We start from the raw sequence: 25,035 nt of genomic DNA, 5'->3' as shown, positions 1-25,035 counted from the left end.
CCGTGGAACAGCAAAACCACAGTTATAATTTACTGGTGTATATCAGACTATTTTCAACAGATATATTTGTGTCTGAACAATCAGGAGACACTATTAGTTTTTTTTTTTACGGTGACACATATTACTATAACTTGCACCCATAGTGCAAAAAAAAAACAAAAACCCCAAAAAAACACAATGGGTTCAACCGTACTCAAATTGTTAACTAGGAGCAATGATTAGTGTGAATAATATAATATTTTGATTGGAGATGATCCAACCTCTGGTTCCACCACTGATCCTGAGAATGAAGGAATGGGGAACCTATCAGCTTTTTTTTTTCCTGCACAGCTGTGCTCCCAACCACCCACAGTGCAAAAAAAAACCCTAAAAAAACAATAGGTATAACCGTACTCAAATTGATAATTGGGAGCAACGATTAGTGTGAAGGATATAATATTGTGATTGGCGATGTTCCATCCACTGATTCTGAGAAAGAAGGAATGGGGAACCTATCAGCTTTTTTTCCTGCACAGCTGTGCTCCCACCCATTGCGCAAAAATACCCTAAAAAAATGCACGTACTCAAATTGTTAATTGGGAGCAATGATGAGTGTGAAGGGATATAATATCTTGATTGGCGATGGTCCGACCTGTGGTTCCGCCACCGATCCCAAGAATGAAGGAATTGAGAACCTGTAAGCTTTTTTTTTCCTGCACAGCTGTGCTCTCAACCACCCACCCATAGTGCAAAAAATAAAAAAAACAATAGATCCAACTGTACTCAAATTGTTAAATTGGGAGCGTGAAAAAAATAATGCATCCACTTCTTTCTAAATTAGGCTGTCAGACCCCCAAGAATGACATCCTAGTAATATGCCATGACTTATACCTCTTTAAATGTATGCAAAGGATAAACCTGGATATCCAGGTATACGTTCTATTGATTGATTTCTATAAGGGCCTATTTACACATGTAAATGTGTATCTGCTACGGACATGAATGATCGGCTGCAGCCCTTCCACGTGGCCAGTCAATGGATCCGCAAATCACAACAAGTAATTCAAGGAAATGGAAAAGTAACAAAAAAAAATTCTAGTAACATTGCATAGCGTACCGGCGATTGCGCTATTTAACTTGCCATCAGTGATTGACAGCATATAAATGGTTAAACAGCAGTGATTGACGCTCCGCTCTGGCCGCTGCTGTTACAGCAAGATGTCAGCTGTGTAGGATGGGGGCTCTGCTCCTGAGCCCACCCGAAACAGCAATCCAATGGACGGTTTCACACACCACATTATCCAGTGGTGTTTAATTTGCTTTTCTATTTAGGAAACAAAACCGTTTTAATAACGTTTTCCTTCTCTGGTATCTAGGAGCCATTTCAGCTATTTGTAAAGGGAATCTGTCAGCAGGTTTTTCTTGGCTATTCTGAGAGCAGCATGATGGGGTGAGCGCCACACTAGGAGTAGGACCACCGAGCCCAGAGCTATTGCAAGACGTGCAGACAATATATACCAGGTATGAATGAATCCAATACAACATTATTGTTACTTGGGAATTAACCTACTTGGATATAATACATCCCTTGATATGTATATACCAAAAGGTCATTATCTTGGGAATGCCTATATTGGCTTTTATTATTTGGGATTATATCCTTTTACTATGTGACCTAGGATATACTATCAGTATGCATTAGCACAATTGGAGCTACTACTATTTAGCCCTGGTGTCTCTGCAATTCAAATATTTACATTATACCTCCTCACTATTATATGGTATTACTATATATATGTGTGTCTGCTCTTTTCTTTCCCGCCATGTACCCAAATTATTATAATAAAGGTCTTTTGACACATTGACCCCTTGTCGGATGTACTATATATTGGTTGTTGTTGAGAGCAGCATGATGTAGAGACAAAGACCCTGATTCTAGGGACATCTCACTTACAGGGCTGCTGGTTGTAGTTTTGATAAAAATCACACTTTTATTAGCAGAAGATTATCACTAGAGGACTAGTAAACCTGCAGCCAGGTAGTCCAACCACGCCCCCCACCACTGATTGGCAGTTTAAATACAGTGTACACAGAAAGCTGCCAATCAGAGGTGTGGGTGGGGTTATTATACAGAGCTCAGCATTCAGAGATCTGCATGAGAAAAAAAAAACTGCAATTTTATCAAAATAACACCAAGCAGCCCAGTAAGTGATACATCGTTGGAATCAGGGCCTCGGATTATGGTGCTCTCAAATGGGATAGCAAAAACCTGCTGACATATTCCATTTAAAGGGGCAGCGGCTACTAAATCCAGACATGGTGCAAAATTTAAATTCTGCTGCAGATTTACTGCTGTAGATTTTTAATTCCTAAAAATCCCTGTAGATTCAGAGGATCTCAACCTTTTCAATGCAAATTATTTTCAAGACTTATTCACAGATATTATGAAATATTACAGTAGAAATAAAAAAAAAAAAGCACAATACCTAAACCCCTTCCTTGGGAAAAATATACGGCAAGTTTAAGAACGACAAAAATTTATTCTGGAGTCATATTGAAGTCTAAATAGACTTGTAACCATACAATGTAAACAGCAGCGAATGTAAGTAGGATCCACTGGATCTATATAAGAGGAACGTTTTCCAAAGCTGATCTTCTGAGCCCACCGCTATGCTGGCTGCACCGGCATTGTGATCGTCAGCACCTGGAATATACGTCACGTTTTACTGCAGCTCATAGAACCAAATGATAAGACGCAGAGCAGTGTGAGGCTTGTGACTCGCTATACACAAAATATACGACATGTTTGATGAATGGCATAAAGGAAAGCCGATGCATTCAGATGTCTCTGGGCAACTATATGCTGTGATAGATAAGTTCCTGTCAGGGTGAGGGGCAGCATCCTATCTGCTCACTCATCATGACAGGTTTACAACATGTTGACTCATGGACGTGATCAGTCAGTCAATCGATGACATAGATGCACGTTCTTGATTCCGACAGGTAGGTCAGAGATGTCCGTCTCAATCAGTTTACCTTCACCCATCTAGGATGGATGGCTGCTGACATCGTTGGCCATTATGTCCATACGCAATTATTATCCCCTAATTGTGATGTACAGTACAAATTTATATTGTGGTACCGTGTTAGCCAGAAAATTTGATGGAAATAATTTTATGCCCAAAAATGGCAAAAGTATTCTCGGAGTGATACCTTTATTGGCTAACCAGAAAAAAAAAATATATATATGCAAACTTACAGAGCACACAGGCTCCTTCTTCAGGCAGGATTACAAATGTTATGAATTCATTTGTAATATTGCCTGAAGAAGGAGCCTCTGTGCTCTGAAAGCTTGCATATATATTTTTTTTCTGGTTAGCCAATAAAGGTATCACTCCAAGAATACTTTTGCCATTTTTGGGCATAAAAGTATTCACATAGAATTATCCACTAATTAAAAGAATTTATTTTTGCTAAATAAATGTATACATTTTTTAAAATTTTATTTTATACATTTTCTTAGAGAACCTCTTTAAGAAGGAGATTTCAGAATGGGCTATAAGACATGTCCAGCTTTGCTTAATTGTCTCACCTTACTGTCCTTGTTGAACTGAGCTCCACTTTGTTCTTGGATGATATTGTAAGGAATGAAGACGTCTAGATGGTACAAATCGGGACGTCTGACTATTCTGTCTTCACCCAAGTCCAACACAAGAGATCTAGCAGAAGACTGTAAAGAGAAGACCAGCGTGGTAACAACGCTTATGTCGCTGAATGCTTCTGTACGGGAAAGAAAGTTGTAACCAACAAGTGCACAAAAATCTAAACTTTTATCTTGATACGTGGCCAACTAGAAGTTACTGTGTAGCTCCACACGTCTCCTACATTAAATCTGACACGTGGAGGAACTGCTCACAGAAAATGCTGAAAAATATTTTTTAGGATTCACACTGCATTAAAAGGGGTTGTCCTTCACTTTAATACTAATGGAATATCCTTAGGATAGGTCATCAATATTAAAGTGCCAGGCAACCCCTTTAAGTGAGGCATAATGAATGGTACCAGAATTTCAGATAATGTAGCCTTCATTAGGCAGAAGGCCCACTCGGTTATATGAAGAAATCTGGGGTCCCCAAAAGCAAACCCAGTAATCACCAGATTCCTGTGTGGTGACTACTTCATCTGCTTTTTGGGAAGACCAGAACTGACCCCTATATTTAACCAAGTGGGTCCCCTCAAGCTACATTATCCTGTCTGATGAAGGCTACATTAGCTGAAACATTCTTAATCTTCATTATGCCTCATTTAACGCAATGTGAATCATGGACATGAGAAAAATCAAATTAAAAAATAAATACATTTAAAGCATTTTCTGTGCGATTCCTCCAAATGTCACATTAATATAGAAAAAATAAAGAGCGGCGTGTTCTACACTATTGCAACAAGCCTCTTTCATCATTTCTATCATCATTATAACATCATTTATATGCACCAGCACCATGGAATCAATGGCACTATATAATTAAATAATAATATATACATCTTCGCACCAGCTTGTTTTCCCTCTATCTCCTCTCTGGATCTATGAAGCCAGAACTGTCAAAGAAGAGGTGATGGTGGAGATGGAGGGGAAACAAGCAGGGGGGAAGGCTTATATAAATGACTGGTCCCGCCGTGAAGCACTGGGCATCTGTGCTTGGTTTGAACAGTCATTCTCCGCTGACAGAGTCGTTTACAGAGATCTTCTTTCCCATTCCAACAGCTTGCAAACAACCCACCATGGTATGAAAAAAATAATTATATCATCATCATCCAGTAAATGTGTCACAACTGCCAGCAATTGGCTACTGTGGACACATCAAAGCTGTGATGATAAAAGTTGGCAGAGGAGGACCGGTATCACGAGGTTGGCACAGACTTTTAATAAGGGAAGACTATTGGAAATCACATGAAATGCAAAAAGGTCACAATCCTAAACCACATCTGAGGGTCTCACCACTTTAGGTAAAGAGACTTCAGCCACCAGAAAACTTGGGTGTCCTACAGGAGGTTCCGCCACAATCATGTAATCTGGTTTCACGGGTGAACTGATAAAAAAAGGAAGGAAGCAGTATATTGCAAGGGTACACCATCAATTTATGATCTGTTGGGGTCAATCTCTAATATAATAAAGGGGCACTGATGCTGGTAATGAGGAACAGCCCCTTTCAGGGTCATTCCCTGCACATTGGCATCATGGCCTCCACTGTGCAGCGGAACGACAGCATAGATCCAGCAAAGTGAATGGGCTTAGCTGCAGTTCTCCTGCACAGTGAAAATCCGGGTAGCTGCCCCACACCAGCTTATTCTTTAAAAAGGGCAGCGGGGTTACTTCCAGGCTGCAGCCCCCTTATTCTTGGAGTCCAAGAAGTTGGATATCCTATATCTTTTGTAAGATGGGATTTTAAAAAAAGTAAATGCATGCATTAAACCTCAAAGTAACCCAAACCTTTCAACTTCTGAGATGAGGGACTTGCTTGGAGTTAGCTGGGAGGGTCTGTAGGAAAAAAATAAAGACCATAAAGGCATAATAGTTAAAACAAAAAAAAAAACAATGTCCACATTGTTCTTGCACCATAACAAGCCATTCTGCAACTTCCCCCATCTGTTGGGTTTAACCCATCACCACGAGGAGTGGCGCTCCCCCATCTGTTGGGTGTAACCCATCACCATGAGGAGTGGCGCTCCCCCATCTGTTGGGTGTAACCCATCACCATGAGGAGTGGCGCTGCCGCTTCTGTTGGGTATAACCTATCACCAGGAGGAGTGGCGCTCTTCATACTTTGTGTACCTAGAGGAAATGTGGTATTATAAGACATCCAATCAATTGAATGGCCGACCATGTACTGCATGGATGAGCGAGGAACATCAGAGAAGAAGCCGCCGATGCTCAACAGCAGCCTACTCTGTCGTCTTTTACAGACTGTATGCCATAGACTTGTACCTTAGAGTTGGGACTTACCCCATTATGTTCATTTCCTGAATCATCGGTTTTGATTTGGTTCTGATATTCTGTTCAAAAATGGATCCCAGGAACTTCCGATTTTTCGGCATTTTCCACTCTGAAGGGAAACCATAGATGATTAACAGGGTCGGACTGGAACTGAAACTCAGCTCTGGCATGTGAGAGCACGCAGGCCCGCCCGACGCGCGTTGAATTTGAAATATTTTCGTGAATGATTTGGGTATATGTCACAATAAAAATTGCTGCAAACTGCACTTTATCATCGATAGACAAAAACTGACATAATGTAAAATATAAAACTTCCTTCCAGGAAAATGTTAATTTCTTTCAACTGGAGGGACGGACATATTTGTAATATAGAGCTCCAAGTTCCCAAAAACACTATGTTTGATAGTACCAGGAAAAGCAGGAAAAGTGAATCCTTGCAGATTTGAAGCAGTTTCATGTCTATTCTTTCAGTATTTTTGCAGCGTTTCTAAAGAACGGGAAAAAAAAAATCTAAAAAAAAGCAATATCAAGGGGATTTTCCTGCCGAGCGACAGGTTTTTTGTGCAGAAATGTTCTTCCCTTTCTTTTTTGTTTATATTTTGTGTTATACACTAGTGGCGAAAATTGAGGTAACACCTTCAGTTTTTCACCATCACCAATATTTAATGGAGGATTTCACTGACCTACTTACTTGTACACACGCCCTCTTCTGCCATATGTATTCTATGTTGGTTTATAGTGACCTGGGTGTGGGTTGTAAGACAGATATTGTGCGATTAAAATGCGGTTTTTATATTTTAATGCCAGTTTGTCATCAGAAGGTAAGCAATTACATGTTTTCGTTCTCAAAGTGTGTAAGCGGTTTCAAGAGACTGGTTCGATAAAGAATAAACCAGGTAGAGAAAGGAAGAAGGCTACAACTCCTCAGACTGATAGAAGAATTGTTAGAATCGCCCTAAATAACAGGAAATAAACTGATGTCAAGGAGCTTGTCAACACCGGAGTGACAGTGTCTGATCGGACGGTTCGACGACGATTGGTAAATGCGGGGTTAAGAGCCAGAATACCAGGTAAAAAGCCATTTTTGAAAACCTCACAGCGTCAGAAACGTCTGCAGGGGCCAAAGAACATTGTAAATGGACCATTGAACAATGGAGAAATGTTATATGGAGCGATGAGACACGCATATCCATCTTTGGCAGCGACGGTGTCTGCTACGTTCGACGACGACCTGGAGAGGACTGGTTGCCAGAGGGTACAATACCCACCATGAAGCCTCCTCTGAGTGTTATGGTAGGGGGCTGCGTGTCCAGAGATGCAGGTGGTCGGCTGCAGGTAATTGAAGGAACAGTTAATGCTGAAAAGTACATCAAGGAAGTCCTTCAGCCTAAACTCATTCCTTTGGCACGTGATGTATTTGGTGAAGGGACACCGTTTATTTTAAGATGGAGCCCCATGCCATATAGCTAAAAAATGTCTCTCTTGGTTCAAGGACAAAAATGTCCAGCTATTGAATTGGCCAGGAAACAGCCCAGATCTCAATCCTATTGAGAATCTCTGGGCTCGGCTCAAAAGAGCGGTGTCAAAACAGCGGGCTTCACACAAGCAGGAACTCATTGCAGCCATCATCAAATCATGGCTTCATATCATCACACCATCTGATTTACACAAACTGGTAGATAGCATGCCAAGTAGATGCCAGGCCGTCATCAAGGCCGAGGGCTATCCAACTGAGTATTAACATTTAGTGTTAGATATGAAAATAGGACAAATCAATGGCTTTTCTCCCACAGTCATCTGAGTGACAATAGTCTCCAATTTGTTGACAAATGAACAAATTTCCTGCTAATATTTGGTTTCTATATGAGATTTTATTTCTACTTAAAAACTTTACTGTGAAATCAAAAACATTCATGAAATTTGTATTTGTATTGGCAAAATGCTAAAAATTCATAAATCTTGGGGGTGTTGCCTCAATTTTGGCCACTAGTGTATAGAGTTCCTCAGTATATTTATATGTTGTCCCCCATCACCTTTTTCATCTCTCCTTACAAGTATGCCTTGTATCTTAGCTAAAACACGGTAGTAAGTAGCATATGAAACCCTTTTATAATAGATAGTGTAGAATCGCTGCATATTTCAGGGTTATGCGCTCCTGAGGACTCATTAGTGCTGCCCTCCTCAGGCGAAACCTGTTTGTGACCTCGTATAATATGGGGCTAGCCGGTCTCATCTACCAGTTTGGGTCACAAACCCTTTTTTATTTGCTTTGATGTTTTACTCATTGTTTATTACTAGTGTTGAGCGAGCACTAAAATGCTCGGGTGCTCGAAGCTCGGGCCGAGCTCGCCGTGATACTCGGGTGCTCGACCCGAGCAACGAGCCCAATGTTAGTCTATGGGAGACTCGAGCATTTTTGCGGTGGCACCCCGGGCAGTCTTTTAAAAGCCTAACAAGTGCCCAAAACGATAGTGACAGTGCACAAATGACATAGGGACAGCATGGGGATCGCCCCAGGAAGCATTTCTGACCCCCAGATCACTGCTGTTAACAACGTGGTCAGAGGTATTAAGCCACTTTTACGGGCTCACAATAAAACGTTCAAAAACGAAAGTGAAGCTTTTTTCCTGTGAAATATGTTAAGGAACATCCTTTCCAGGGAAAAGACTTGTGTATAAGTTAAAATAAATGACCAAAAACAAAAATACTCCTCCACACCTTCGGCTATGTTCACAAGTAGCATTTTTTATGCGTTTTTGCACTTTTGTATTGCTTTCAACTATGACAAATGCATTCACCGTGAAATGTCATTTTAACATTTTACAACCTTATCTGGCCATGTGCTGTGTGACACATGCATAAAGTGCTGAAAAGACAAGGGAACAGCATGGGGAAGACCCCTGGAAGCATCTCTGACTCCCAGGTCACTGTCTAAAAGTGTGCCCATCATAAGTGATCCTTACCGCATCAGAAGATGCAGACTTGCAACTATCCCCATGGAAGTTCTAGTCCCAGGGCAGTGTTCAATTGTACCTCCCCCATTCCTTGCAATACAAGCTCAAGTATGCAGCCTGCCACCCACCCACCCCCAGGCTGCAATACCATACTGCTTGCTTGCTTGAACTTGAAATTGGGCCTTTTAGGCATGTGGAGGCGGAATCTGGCCACCACGTCATGGCTGTGTTGGCGGCCTGGAATCCATACTCAGTCCCCAGCCGCCCGGCGGCCGGGTGTCCATACTCGGTCCCCAGCCGCCCCGCGGCCGGGTGTCCACACACGGTCCCCAGCCGCCTGGGGGCAGCCGGGTGTCCATAAACGGTCCCCAACAGCCCCTATTTCTCCTTGGAACATCCCCCCACACACTTTTCTTAGCCCGGCCTGCTTTAGGCAGCATTGGAAAAGCCCACCAGAGAACCAGACTCCTCCGGTGGGCCTTGACTTCTCCATCGGTGGAGTTGAGAGTGCCAAGGTGAGGAGCATGATGATGATGACAGAAGTTAGCATCTGCTATGTTTTCTTTTAATGCAAGTGTAAGTGTGCAGCCTGCCACCCACCCACCCCCAGACTGCAATTCCATACTGCTAGCTTCCATACTGCTAGCTTGCACTTGAAATGGGGCCTTTTAGTTTGGAGGAGGCCGAAGCTGGCCACTACCTCATGGCTGCTTCGGCAGCGAGGTATCCATACTCAGTCCCCAGCCGCCCATATTTGTCCTGGTGTGCCTTATACATAAGATTAAGCATGTATACCAAAACATTACCTGTGCCCTCCCCAGTGCATTTAGTGGGAAGGAGAGCCTATTCCGCTGTAGTGTGTGCATGCCAAACCCCTGTTCATGGTACATGCGAAGATGCCTCCCACCTTGCACCTGTCGTTGCAGACTTGCAACTATCCCCATTCAAGTCCTTGTCCCAGGGCAGTGTTCAATTGTACCTCTCCCATTCCTTGCAATGCAAGCGCAAGTATGCAGCCTGCCACCCACCCACCCCCAGGCTGCAATACCATACTGCTTGCTTGCTTGCACTTTAAATTGGGCCTTTTAGGCATGTGGAGGCGGAATCTGGCCACCACGCCATGGCTGTGTCGGCGGCCTGGTATCCATACTCAGTCCCCAGCCGCCTGGTGGCCGGGTGTCCCCGCTTGCTCCCCAGCCTCCAGGGGGTGGCCGGGTGTCCATACTCGGTCCCCAGCCACCCCTATTTGTACCGGTAACCTTTCCCACACTTTTCTTAGCCTGGCCTGCTTTAGGGCAGCATTGGCCGAGCCCACCGGACTATCAGACTCCTCCGGTGGGCCCTGGCTTCTCCATCAGGGGAGTTGAGAGTGCCAAGGTGAGGAGCATGATGAGGATGATAGAAGTTAGCATCTGCTTTGTTTTGTTGTAATGCAAGCGCATGTATGTAGTAGCGGCTAGGCCTGAGGAGGTCAGCGTTTTGGCGCATATCCTACCTCCTCCGAGGATTGCTGGATGTTTTCCTGCTACTATCCAAGTTCTATGACTCTCGTTAAAACAAAGCTTCAAGTGATAAATGATGGATGAGGTAGTGGCAAAGGAGAAAGAGCAGGAGGAACAGGGACCATTCACATCAATATCAGGCCAGTCAACCAGATATGTCTTGTAGGATATGTTTCTGTAACAAAAGGAGCGGTTCGGCTACACAGTTATAGGGCATACAGTGAGTGCAATGCCTACCAAAAATTTTCGAGGCACTCCAATGCCCCTTGGAAATGACATGGAGGTCAGAGGGCGTTAACTAAACCTTTTTTTTCCATTTATAGCAACTGGGTCTCCTGTGCACTGTTGGCCTAAGCAGTGAATGGAAGGCTTTCCAAAAATTATGAGGTGCTGCAATGTCCCTTACAAGAGCCATGTGTGGCACCCCAGGGGTCTGGTCACCACAGTAATAGAGATTACGTCGGAGAGCAAGTGGGAGGTTTCCTGGTCAGGATCCCTTAAACATGCAACATCCTCCTGCCCCAGTCCTGGGAGGGGAGAATTCTGCCCTTATAAACTGGATCTGGGGCGGGGTTTAGTGAGTCAGAGAACAGTCAGAGTCAGAGTGAGAGCAAGGGAAAGTAACAGCAAGGAGCTCTGTAGGAGCTAGGAGCTAAAGACCAGGGGCTGGAAGCTGAGCAGAGCTCGCCCTGGCAGAAGACAATAGGAACCGGACACAGGAGTCCGAAGCTGTGAGGACTTATATATCCAGCAGCAGAAACCACCCGGCAGGGGATTTCAGGTCCTCTGGCCATAGAAGCCCGGAGGCTCAGTCACAAGCAAGGGACCAGCACCGCCTTCGTGGAGCGGAGGCTAACAGAAGGCCCCAAGTCACCAGCCATATGGGTGAGCACTACAAGGTACACTCAGGGACGTGGGCTACTTCTACCCGCTTACAGCAAGGTAGCCAGGAAGAGTGCAGACAGACGGGGAGGCCTACAACTCCACCTGGCCAGGGGAACTCCTGCTTGCTCACAGACTGACCAGGCCTCTTATGCTAGCCAGTACTCCTGGGAGGGTCTACCTTATAATCATCAGTAAAGACCCTGAACTGCACTGCAAAGACTCTGAGTCGTTCCTGCTGCGCTCGTGCACCATCACCCCCATCATCCACACTCACTGCCCTGAGGCTATACTCCTCCCGAGGGGAGTTATCCCATTCTATGCTGCGCGCACAACAACAGCCTCAGCGGACTGCCTCGCAGCGGTGGTACTCCCTGACCGCAATCCACGGGTGGCGCAGTCGGACAATTAACCTCAAAACCTAAGAAAGACTGCCACTGGTTTGACCAGCCTGAGCCACGGGACCGGGTCACTGCCACGGAGACTACAGACCCCAGAGACCCGGCACCGGGTATCCCACACACGTGTGCACACGGCCCAGGGGGCGAGTCACATGCAGTACAGCATATTACAAACATAAGTCCCATTATTGGGGAGTGGGTGTCCCATAGTATTTGCTTATACTTTCCAAGCAAAAGCTGCCAAAAATTAGGACGGAGCAACTTGCAATGCCTCTTACAAGAGCCATGCAGTACAGCATATTACAAACATAAGTCCCATTATTCGGGAGTGGGTGTCCCATAGTATTTGCTTATGCCTTGCAAGCAAAAGCTGCCAAAAATAAGGACGGAGGAACTTGCAATGCTGGCACCCTGGTGGTATAGTGGTGGTGGAGGCTGAGGATAAGGAGAAGAAGATAAAACAGCCGAAACGAGGAAGCGTATACCTATGTGTGGGTGTGAAGCGGTGCATGTGAATACACCTCCCGAAATAACACAGTGGATTTGACTTTATGTTACTCTGCTGTCATTTGGTGGTGATGAGAAGTCTGGCCCAATCCAGCCCTTGTTCATTTTGATAAGGGTCAGCTTGTCAGCATTGTCAGTTGACAGGCGAGTGCGCTTATGAGTTATAATTCCCCCAGCGGCACTAAAAACACGCTCCGATAACACGCTAGCGGCAGGGCAGGCCAGGACCTCCAAGGCGTACAGAGCGAGTTCATTCCAAGTGTCCAGCTTGGATACCCAATAATTAAAAGGCACAGAGGAATCACGGAGGACGCTGGTACGATCGGCAAGGTACTCCCTCACCATCTTTTGAAACTTTCCACTGCTTGTGAGAGTACCCCCGCGCCTCAGGGCCTGTAAGCTGGGCGGGTGTCAGAAAACTGTCCCAGAACGTTGACAGTGTTCCCCTGCCTCTGCTGGATTGGAGTTGCATCTCTCTCGCCTGTACGCCTTGGTTGGTCAACGAACTGTGACCTCTGCCGCTAGCGTGTTCAGATGGGAATTTTTTTAAGAGTTCTGCAGCAAGGGCCTTCTGGTACTGCCCCATTTTTGTAGACCTCTCCACCTCAGGAATAAGAGAGTGAAAGTTCTCCGTGTAGCGGGGGTCTACAAGTGTCACCAACCAGTAATGACTGTCACCCAACATTTTGACAACGCGAGGGTCACGGTTAAGGCAGCATAACATAAAGTCAGCCATGCGTGCCAGACTGGTAATGGGCAAGATTTCCGTGTCCTCACCAAGATGACGACTGACCATGCTCTCCTGCTCCTCCTCCTCTTCCTCCTCCCCCCTGTCCTCAGGCCACCCACGCTGAACCGACGGTATGACACTTGTACAGGTACTACCGTCTACAACGCATGATAGCAGCTCCTGTTCTTCCTCCTCCTCCTCCTCCTCTCCCTCATTGTCCCCCAATGCATGTTGGGATGAGATGAGGCTGTGCTGTGTGTAATCGCCCGCTATGGCTTCTTGATCCATCTCATCATACTCTGGCTGCAATGCCTCCTCTTTAATTCTCTGCAGAGAGCGTTGCAAAAGACAGACAAGTGGGATGCTGACACTAATGATGGCGTCATCGCCACTCACCATCTTGGTGGCCTCCTCAAAGTTTGTCAGGATGGTACATAGTCAGACATCCAGGTCCACTCCTGAGGTCTTATGTGTGGAGTCTGACCTCAATATCGACGGCCTTGTTGCAGCTGGTACTCCACAACTGCTCTCTTCTGCTCACAAATCCTTTGCAACATGTGGAGGGTAGAGTTCCAACGTGTGGGGACATCACACATCAGTCGGTGTGCCGGAAGCTGCAAACGCTGCTGCATCAAAGCAAGGGCGGCGGAAGCTGTAGCCGACTTGCGAAAATGAGCTGACAGGCGGCGTACTTTCACGAGCAGATCTGGCAACTCGGGGTCCGATTTAAGAAACCGCTGAACCACGAGGTTAAGCACATGAGCCAGGCATGGTACGTGTGTGATCTCACCTCGCCTCAGAGCCGCCACCAGGTTACGGCCATTGTCACACACGACCATGCCGGGATGTAGGTTCAGCGGTCTCAGCCACAGATCTGCCTGCTCTTTCACAGCTGTCCACAACTCACAAGCAGTGTGAGGTTTATCACCTAAGCTTATGAGTTTCAGCACAGCCTGTTGCCGCTTGGCGGAGGCAGTACTGCAATGCTTCCAGCTTGTAACTGATGTGGTGATATCTGAGATGGAGGCTGAACATGAGGAGGATGCGCAGGAGGAGGAGGATGCGCAGGAGCTGTACACTGTGGGGGCAACTCTGACTGACATAGGGCCAGCAATCCTCGGTGTGGGGAGGATGTGTTCCGTCCCAAGGTCCGACTGGGTCCCGGCTTCTACTATGTTTACCCAGTGTGCCGTCAGGGAGATGTACCGATTGCGGTAGGATTCCGTCTCCATCAGCCTAAAAGGCAGCATTTCCAATGCAAGCAGTCGTGAAATGTGCGAATTTAGGACTGTGGCCTGTGGGGCGTTAGCTGCGAATTTCCGCTTTCGTTCAAAGGTCTGGGATATGGACAATTGAACGCTGCGGTGGGACGTGGACGTTGATGCTGTTTCTTGAGAAACTGCCATAACAAGTGAAGACTGAGAGGAGGGGGCATCTTTACATGCAGTATGGACAGGGGATTGCCTTGCACGCACAACAGTGGAAGAAGCAGTGGTGACATCCGCAGACACTGGTCGTGGACCCTGGGTTTCGCCCCACAAAGTCGGGTGCTTTGCTGCCATGTGCCTGATCATGCTGGTGGTGGTCAGGCTGGTAGTTTTGTCACCCCTGCTGATGCTGGCATGGCAGGTGGAACATATGGCCTTTTTGGGGTTATCAGCAGTCTTTAAAAAAATTCCAGACTCTGGAAGACCTACCGCTTGTACTGGCAACGTCCCTTGTGTTGGTGTTACGGGGAAAGGTTGCCTGTCTTCTGTCTGTGGCCACCACACTGCTTCTTCCTGCCTGTTGGGGTACTCTGCCTCCCTCCCCCTGTGTGCTGCTGGCCTCACTCTGCATGTCCTCCTTCCATGTTGGGTCAGTTACTAGATCATCCACCACCTCCTCCTCTTCCACTTGCGCACCACGATCCTCCTCCTCACTTCCTGGCAATTGTGTCTCGTCATCGTCCACCTCTTGTGACAGATTGCCAACGTCGACTTCCTGTGGCCGTGGCTGTTCAAATATTTGGGCATCGCAACATGGGATCTCCTCTTCCACCACTTCAAGCGTATCAGGCGAGGGGCCCAAATATGGAAATGGTCCAGTGAACAGCTCTTCAGAGTGTCCAAGTGTGGGATCACTTGCTGTCTGAAAAATATACAAGACCCAGCACCACCTTATGATAAGACATACACCTGTGCCAAAGTCCCTGAGAAATAAATGGGAGAAAAAAAGCAAAGGGTAGAGCAGGCACCAAGCATAGTAAATAATCAAATATAGAGGCAGTGTATTGAAAACATTGTAGAAATTTTATTATAGAAAAGACATACAGCACCACTTAATTAAAAAGTACAATTAAAAAACATATAAGACAAGAAAAAACAAAAAAACGCATGGACAAAAATAATTTTTTGTTTTTTCTTGTCTTATATGTTTTTTTACATACAGTTATTGTTTACTGGGGTATACCACACTTTTTTAAATAGAGATATTTGCAGCTGAACAGTGAGCGACACACTCAAACTGTTTTTTTTTTAGATACCAAAGGCCCAAAACTGGATAGTACAGCGATTTGACCCGTGGAACTGCGAAACCACACTGGGATGTCGGGCCTACACAAGACTATTTTCAACAGATATATTTTTGTGTCATAGAATGGTAGAATTGGAAGGGACCTCCTGGGTCATCTGGTCCAACCCCCTGCTCAAAGCAGGATTCACTAGATCATCTCAGACAGATGTCTGTCCAGCCTCTGTTTGAAGACGTCCATTGAAGGGGAACTCACCACCTCTCGTGGCAGCCTGTTCCACTCATTAATCACCCTAACTGTCAAAAAGTTTTTTCTAATATCTAATCTGTGTCTCCTCCCATTTAGTTTCATCCCATTGCTTCTAGTCTTTCCTTGTGCAAATGAGAATAAAGATGATCCTTCTACAATGTGACAGCCCTTGACATATTTGTAGACAGCTATTAAGTCTCCTCTCAGTCTTCTTTTTTGCAAGCTAAACATTCCCAAATCCTGCAACCGTTCCTCATAGGACATGGTTTGCAGACCAGTCACCATTCTGGTCGCTCTTCTCTGAACTTGCTCCAGTTTGTCTATGTCTTTTTTAAAATGTGGTGCCCAAAACTGTACACAGTATTCCAGATGAGGTCTGACCAAAGAGGAGTAAAGACCGATAATGACTTCACGTGATCTAGACTGTATGCTTCTGTTAATACATCCCAGAATTGTATTTTCCTTGTTTGCTGCTGCATCACACTGTTGACTCATGTTCAGTCTATGATCTATTAGTATACCTAAGTCTTTTTCACATGTACTGTTGCTTAGCTCTATTCCTCCCATTCTGTATATGCTTTTTTCATTTTTATTGCCCAGATGTAGTACTTTGCATTTTTCCCTGTTAAAAACCATTCTGTTGGTTGCTGCCCACTGCTCCAGTTTATTTAGGTCTTTTTGAATCCTCTCTTTCTCTTCTCTAGTATTAGCTATCCCTCCTAGCTTTGTGTCATCAGCAAATTTAATCAGTTTACCCTCAATTCCTTCATCTAAATCATTGATAAAGATGTTGAACAATACAGGTCCCAGGACGGAGCCCTGTGGTACCCCACTTGAGACATTCATCCAGCTGGATGTGAAGCCATTTACAACCACCCTTTGAGTCCGATCACTAAGCCAGTTATGAATCCACCTAACAGTTGCCTGGTCCATTGCATACTTGGTCATTTTTTCAATAAGGATGGTGTGAGATACTTTGTCAAATGCTTTGCTGAAGTCAAGATATACTATATCTACAGCATTTCCCTGATCCACCCAGTCAGTGATTCTGTCATAGAAGGAAATTAAGTTAGTCTGACATGACTTGTTAGTTACAAACCCATGCTGACTCTGGTTAATCACTTCATTCTTATCCATGTACTTACATACATGTTGTTTAATAATTTGTTCAAAGATCTTTCCTGGTATAGAAGTCAGACTCACCGGCCTATAGTTCCCTGGGTCCACCTTCTTCCCCTTTTTGAAGATAGGAACAACATTTGCTCTTTTCCAGTCTTCTGGGACTTCTCCTGTTCTCCAAGAATTTTCAAAGATTATGGAGAGTGGTTCTAAAATTTCTTCTACGATCTCCTTCAGTACTCTGGGGTGTAATTCATCTGGACCTGGAGACTTGAACTCATTTATGTTAGCTAAATATTCCCTCACAATCTTTCTGTTTACAGATAACTTGGATTCCTCTATTCCTTTAAAAGGACAGTGAAGATCAGTTGATGTTACATTTTCTTTCTGAGAGAAAACAGATGCAAAATAGGAATTAAAAAGTTCGGCCTTCTCAACATCCTCTCTTACCATTTCTCCATTTTCATCCTGTAAAAATCCTATAGCATCTTTGACTTTTCTTTTACTTTTGACATACCCCCAAAATCCTTTTTTATTGCTTTTGACATCTCTTGCAAGCCTTAATTCATTGTCAGCTTTAGCTAACCTGATACGTGCCCTGCAGGATCTGCAGACTGCATTATAATCTTCTTTAGATATGCCTCCCTCTTTCCATTTAATAAACATTTCTTTCTTTCTTTTTAGCATGTGTTTAAGTTCTGTGTTCATCCATCCTGGTTTCCTTAAATGCTTCCCATTCTTCCTACTTTTCGGGATTGTTAACGATTGTGCTTTGAGAATCTCATTTTTAAAAATTTCCCATCCTTCCTGGACATTTTTGTCCCTAAGGACATCCAGCCATTGGATCCCTCCTATTCTCTTTCTGAGTCTCTTAAAATCTGCCTTTCTAAAATCTAACCTTGAAGTTTGAGTCTTCACATGTCTTCCTCCTCTAGTTATCCAAAATTCTATAATAGCATGATCGCTGCCTCCTAGGGTCCCAGCCACCTTTACCTCCTCAACCATTTCCTCCCTGTTTATAAGGATTAGATCCAAAGTAGCAGATCCCCTTGTTTTCTCCCCTACCTTTTGGAAGATAAAGTTGTCAGCAAGAGAGGATAAGAATTTGCTTGACCTGTTAGTTTTACTTGAGAGAGATTCCCAACAAATGTCTGGATAGTTGAAATCTCCCATGACCACTACGTCATATTTTTTGGAGAACTTGGTCATTTGATACATAAAGAGTTCATCCATATCTTCAGCTTGCCCAGGTGGCCTGTAGTAAATGCCTACAATGGTGTCCTTTCCGTTGTTCTCTCCTTGTATTCTTACCCAAACAGTTTCCACAGTACTCCCAGTCTCTGAAGCTTCAATCTCTGTGCAGATATATGCTTTTCTAACATACAATGCAACACCTCCTCCTCGTTTATCAAGTCTGTTTCTTGCAAATAAGTTGTATCCTTTTAGCCTTTTATTCCAATCATGTGTATCGTCCCACCAAGTTTCAGTGATTCCAATGACATCATATTCCTTTTCCTGCATTAGTAGTTCCAATTCTCCTTGTTTGTTGCCCATGCTTTGTGCATTTGTATAAAAACATTTTAGTTTGTGATTGGTTTCTCTTCCTCCCATATTTTTATTATTTAAATTGTTTTGTCTTTGTTCTTCCTTTCCACTTCCAGTAGCAGAGATCTCAATAGTATTTGTCAGCTGTATGGCTTTTTCTGGCCTTATGCTTCCCTTCCCACATTGTTCTAGTTTAAAGCTCTTCTGATGAGTGTAGCAAGGCGACTTCCAAATACATGTTTTCCAGTCTTCGTAAGGTGCACCCCATCTCTAGCAAGTAGTCCATCGTATAGGTAATTCATTCCGTGATCCAGAAATCCAAATCCTTGTTGACGGCACCATCGACGTAGCCAGTTGTTCACCTGTAGAATCTTATTCCACCTCATTGTTCCATGGCCATCCACTGGGAGGATGGATGAGAAGACCACCTGCGCTCCCAATTCTTTCACTTTCTTGCCTAAGTCTTCAAAGTCACTGCAGATGGTTTCCAGGTCCTTTCTTGCGGTGTCATTTGTCCCCACATGTATTAGCAGGAATGGGTAGTGATCTGTAGGTCTGAAAAGTCTTGATATCCTGTCAGACACATCTTTAATTTTTGCTCCTGGAAGACAGCACATTTCTCTTGAGGTTATGTCTGGTCTGCAGATAGCGGCCTCTGTTCCTCTTAACAGGGAATCCCCCATGACCACCACTCTCCGTTTTTTCTTCACAACATTCTTCTTTCTCCATCCAGGAGGATTCTGAGGGCTTACAAGGTTATTCATTGCTGGCAAAGTCTTATTTTGCTGTATTTCTTCATGGTTCTCCTGCGTGAGAGCCTGGTACTGGTTCCTGAGCAGTATGGGTGCTGACTGCCTCTCGATCCTCCTGCTTCTGTGGGTCACATGCTTCCATTCCTCTGTTTCGTCAGGTGCAGTTCGAATTTCTTCTCTTTCTGAATCATGAAGAGATAATTCTGCTCTGTCACAACAGTCAGGAGACACTACTGTTTTTCTTTACGGAAAAAAACTACCAAAAGCTGAATAATAGAGATTTTTTACCATGGGATGGCAAAACCACAGTTATTGTTTACTGGGGTATACCACACTTTTTTAAATAGAGATATTTGCGGCTGAACAGTGAGCGACACACTCAAACTGTTTTTTTTTTTAGATACAAATGGCCCAAAGTGGATAATACAGAGGTTTGAACCGTGGAAGTGCAAAACAACACTTCTGTTTCTCTAGCCTACACCAGACTATTTTCAACAGTTATATTTGTGTCTGAAAAATCAGAGACACGCTTTTTTTTGGGGGGGTGGGGGGGGACGGGGACACACCAAAAGGTTAATAAGACGGGTATTTGTACAGTGTGAAGGAGAAAAAAAAAAGGAGGATTTAGATGAAAAAAAAAAGGATTTTTCCTGGCCCCCGACACCTGGTGCTAAGTCCAGCAATATCAGCAACAGGAGCACACAGGACTGTAATGCAGCGTTTGCTGGTATAACCACTGTGTCTCCTATACAGCCTTCCTGCCTGGTATCTGGGATGGATATTAGTCCTGAAAAGGACTGTTTGTTTGTTCTGGCAGCCTTTACAGACCCTACACTAACTATTTTGCAGTTTATATCTCTCCCTAAATCAGCAGCGCTGTCCCTACACTGTCTAATCCGGAGCGACTGTGTCCAAGATGGCGGCGCCCCATTTTAAATACTCGAGGTGACGCTGTGCGGCCAGCCAATCACTGTAATGCCCACAACCAACATGGCTGCGGCATTACAGTGACTGGCTGGCAATCCCTGCATGTTCATTGGCTCTGTAAAGAGCACCAAACATGCAGGGCGGAGACCCGAGCTCCCGCCCGAGTAACCCGGAAATGCTCGGTGCTCGCCGAACATCCCGAGTAGCGTGATGCTCGGGCGAGTACCGAGCAGTGTCGAGCATGTTCGCTCAACACTATTTATTACGTTTACACCCAAAATCTCTCCTAATCCTGGAGATCAAACCTATGAAAGCAATTTATGAATGATCGTAACACCTCTATGAAGGGTAATTATCATCGCCTTCATAAATATACATTTATATGTATAAATACATATGAGGTCAATGCATAGTACTGGCACATGACTTATCACTTTCCAGGACCTTACAAAGCACCAGGAACATTCATAACAAGCGGAGGTGAAGCGATTCTGGCAACTTAATAGGAAAGTATTCTTTACAGTTAGAGCAGTCAGACTGTGGAATGCCAACCACAAGATATAGTAATGGCAGATAGTATAACAGCATTTATAGAAGGGCTGGATACTTTTTTAACAAAACATGACATTGTGGGTTATAAATAATCTAGTAATAGAAAATGTATAACTTTGGAGATAGACCTAGGACATTAAAGTTCAAACTTTTTCAACCTATGTAACTATGCAAGTATGCAGAATGCACATTAGGAAAATGCTTGAAATGCAATTCCCTATAATATTATTTTACAAGTAATTTCCTCTTAACTTTCTGCTTTGTAAAGTGCTAGTTATAAGCCCAATCTATGGATCTAAAAAGTGCAAAACACTCCTGAAACACTTGTACGTATGTTCTATAATCTGTATTTCTTATGGTGCCTAAGGGAAGCCGTAATGATAAGACTCCTGCTTGGTAACAAGTGCAGTTATTTGCCTCCATAATGAAAGTGAATTACAAATGATGAAAGGGTTAATACTTGGACCCTGCATCAGTAATAGCCCTTGTAGTAACCATGACAACTATTGTGAGGGCATAAACAAGTGTCATAAAGAAGATTCCATAAAAGAATGCCGCGCTGCCACGATCAGCGCCATTATTGATGATGCGCCTGAGGACCTTGAGCTTGACCACCCCACGTAATGTGCCAACGTTGGTGTAATTTGGAGGTTCTGGCAGGGAAAGGGGTTGTCTTCTTAGACACCCCGGGGGGAAGGGAATGTAACAGAGGGGGGGGTCCCCAAAACAAGATCCCCTTCTGTTACTATGTACAAATAGCTGCTCTTCTTTGGGAGTTCATGGATGGATCCTTGACTTTAATGGGTGATAAATTGGGAGGGGGAGGGGATATTCTTCCTAAGAGGGGTTATCCATAATGAGCAACCCCTGTAACCAAGTACCCAACTTCTTGAGAGACGGAGCTGGATCTGTAAGGGAGAAGTGGTAGATCCACCTGGGAAATCAGATCAACTAAATTCGTTCCAGCAATAAATGTGGTGACAGATATCGCAGCCAGATCTCTCCCACATCCAGTTTATCACATTAATAGTCTATATTTGTTATGTCGTTCCCTGTAAATATGTAGAAATTCTAAAACTCCGTCATATATCGGCACTAACTCTCTAAGACCAAGGGAAGGGCAGCCCTCCAGCCATGGTTCCCTAGAGGTTTCCTCCACAGGGGGTTTTCCTCTCCTGAGCGCTGCAGGGTGACTCTTCGTGAGTCGAGGGTTGTGCCATTTTCGGTGTCATGTAAATTTAAATAAAGTTGAGAACATTTGACACCTAATTGCAATGCTTTGTGTATTTATTTTGTATGTGTCTGATTTATTTTGTTTGGGAGTCGGGGTCCATCACACTTCACTGAGTCATACGTCTGGACATCTGCCGCCAGCAGTTTTGCCCCAGGGGTTGCCCCTGCTCTGGGGAGTTTGATGGAGCAGAGAAGACAAGAATTACAGCACTCATCCTCAGAATAAGGACTTCTATTACAGTACTACAAGCAGCTTCCTCACCTCATTCAAACAGTGAGTATTTTGGGCTCTAATTTACATCAGTATTTGTAAGCTGAAAACCAGAGGGGAACAAACACAGTGAAAAATAGTAACTGAAACACTTTCACCTCTTCTGTTTTGGATCCACTCCTGGCGTCTGCTAACAAATACTGATGCAAAATATCGCCATGGAAGTGCCCTAAATTCTTACGGACTGATTTGACTGTTTGAGTTGCAGTCAAGCAACAGAGGTTGCAAGCGTTAAAGGAGTAATCTGGTATCAAAAACCCCTGTCCCCCTTGCCATTTTTCTCTATCCTGAACCTGTGCTGCCTGCCCCGATCTCAGATTGTCTGACCTAGTCCTTGTCTTCGCTCTCCTGTGTCTGGTACCCTGGTACCTCCGGAATGCTGCTGCAGTCCAGGGGACTGCACTGAAGTGGTACCTGGTGTCTACCGGCGGCCCAGTCTAGCCTCACCACCAGAGGTTCTAGTGGAGACCCAATAGACATCTAGTCACAACCCTCCCGTGGGGCAGTGGGTCCATATCCACCAGCGCTACACCCACATAGCAAATGTGGTACCAATATTCAAGAAGGGGATAACATCTGAGCCTGGAATTTATAGGCCGGTAAGTTTAACTTGTACTGTGGGCAACATCTTTGAGGGTTTTCTAAGAGATACTAACCTGGAGCACCTCAATAAGATTAACTAATCTGCAAACTAATCTGAAAAGATTCTATGGGGAGGTAAGTTCTAGGTTGGACCAGGGAAACTTAGTGGATGTTGTCTATCTGGACTTTTCAAAGGCATTTGATACGGTGCCATACAACAGGTTGGTACATAAAAATGTTCAATATATTATATGGTAAACTTGCTCCACGAAAGAACAAGTCCTTGTGTGGTCGATGGAAAAATCAAGGAAAATATCAGTGATGCGGTCGTTACCTCTTGACAGCTCCATTTCGTACTTGTTCTCTAGTCCCTCCATGGCCACGGTGATAAAAAATTCCCTGAAAAGCTCATTATTCTAATAAAAAAAAATACAAAGTAAGGAGCTGACACAAAGGAGAGCAGACAGCTCGTATGTCGGAATAAGCAATTGCAGTTACCTTAATTTTCTCAAAGAAGGTGCCATTAATCACTATGTCGTACGCCGTACAGCCGCCTCCACCTGTAGGACAAAGTGCACCAGGACTTAGATACTTTGCGGTGCCGACTCAATCCATTGACCTTAGTAGGGCTGCTATGAATAAGTGGTATAAGTTCTTAAAGGGGAATCCAAGTATTGGACAATCCCTTTAAGTCCTAAATCTAAACCAAAAAAAGTTCAAAAGTCAACAACAAGATGTCAAACTTTATTCCGCAGACTGGAAGTGGACCTACCAGAACCTGTGGAGATGGCACCTTTGACCATTGAGGATTAGTAAGTTGTAATACTTGCTATTTTAACCCCTTTAAGGATATCTCTGGACTACCCCTTTAAAAAGAGACGCGCTGTATTAAAAAAACAAACAAAAAAAAAACGTACTATTATCAACTTCAACGTGGGGCTCTCCAAGGCTCATGGGGACTCGATAGCCGGAGGGATCATCAGATTCCAGGATGCTGACTAACTCCTGCTCCGTCAGGTCCGGGGCCGCTGGGATCTGGTTTGACTTGCAGATGTTAATAAAGATTTTGGTATTTTTGGATGTGCGAGTTTTAATGCAGAAACCTAACACAGAAATAAAAACAAAAAGTGAACAAAAACACAATAAAATCGGCAAAAGCCAAGCAGCATTTACATGTAATCAACTGTATAAGAAAAAACGATGTGACCCCCCACGTTGGTTGCATCATGTGACCGTTGCAGTCAATAAGACCCCACTGCCCCACTGTGGTATCTGTCACATAATATGCACAAAGTAATCTGGATAATAATCAGAGGACGCCCATCTCACCAGGCTGGGGTCTGATCTGTCTGCTTTCTGGTAAGTTCGGTATTCTGCTCTGTATCTCCTGTTTGGCCTGAAATGAGGCAACAAGTGAGAATCAGTGAGTAACATGAACAGGATGGTTCTGCAAACTGATTTTTCCTGCAACAAAATAGTACAACTGTGAGGGGTCTAAAGCCAACAATACACATTAGGTAAATGTTGGAGACTGCCGCGCTCCCGGCAGCTGACGGAGGAGACATTCACCCGGTGATTGCTGGCCTCTCCAATTCATCTTTCGTACCTTCATCAGCATCTGTTCATACAGCGCTTCCGCCATGTTTGTGTTCAGTTCTGCAGAGAGCAGCGACTTGTCAGACTCCATTTTTTCGGTCAAAGACAGAAGCTCAGGGATCTTGTTTTATAAGAGAAAACCTGAAAAATGAAAATATGTATTAATCTTCTCCACAGACAACGACAAGGGGAGAGTGCGGGAGCCCGACGGCCCGCGGCACGAGGGGGTGCGGGAGCCCGACAGCCCACAGCACGAGGGGGTGCGGGAGCCCGACAGCCCACGGCACGAGGGGGTGCGGGAGCCCGACAGCCCACGGCACGAGGGGGTGCGGGAGCCCGACAGCCCACGGCACGAGGGGGTGCGGGAGCCCGACAGCCCACGGCACGAGGGGGTGCGGGAGCCCGACAGCCCACGGCACGAGGGGGTGCGGGAGCCCGACAGCCCACGGCACGAGGGGGTGCGGGAGCCCGACAGCCCACGGCACGAGGGGGTGCGGGAGCCCGACAGCCCACGGCACGAGGGGCTGCGGGAGCCCGACAGCCCACGGCACGAGGGGGTGCGGGAGTCCGACAGCCCTCGACACCAGGGGGTGCGGGAGCCCGACAGCCCACGACACCAGGGGGTGCGGGAGCCCGACAGCCCACGACACCAGGGGGTGCGGGAGCCCGACAGCCCACGACACCAGGGGGTGCGGGAGCCCGACAGCCCACGGCACGAGGGGGTGCGGGAGCCCGACAGTCCACGGCACG

At 45.1% G+C, this 25,035-nt stretch overlaps 1 pseudogene; it reads right to left on the bottom strand.

Moving 5' to 3' along the window:
• Positions 1 to 2,647: 2,647 nt before the first annotated feature.
• On the bottom strand, positions 2,648 to 24,423 carry LOC141218957 (PIH1 domain-containing protein 1-like; annotated as a pseudogene).
• Positions 24,424 to 25,035: the final 612 nt, after the last annotated feature.

The sequence above is a fragment of the Phyllobates terribilis genome, unplaced genomic scaffold, assembly GCF_046119375.1.
Source record: "Phyllobates terribilis strain yellow unplaced genomic scaffold, ASM4611937v1 Scaffold_252__1_contigs__length_2834547, whole genome shotgun sequence".
NCBI classification, from domain to species: domain Eukaryota; kingdom Metazoa; phylum Chordata; class Amphibia; order Anura; family Dendrobatidae; genus Phyllobates; species Phyllobates terribilis.
The sequence above is the reverse complement of the archived record's forward strand: the minus strand, read 5'-3'. Positions and strand labels throughout refer to the sequence as shown.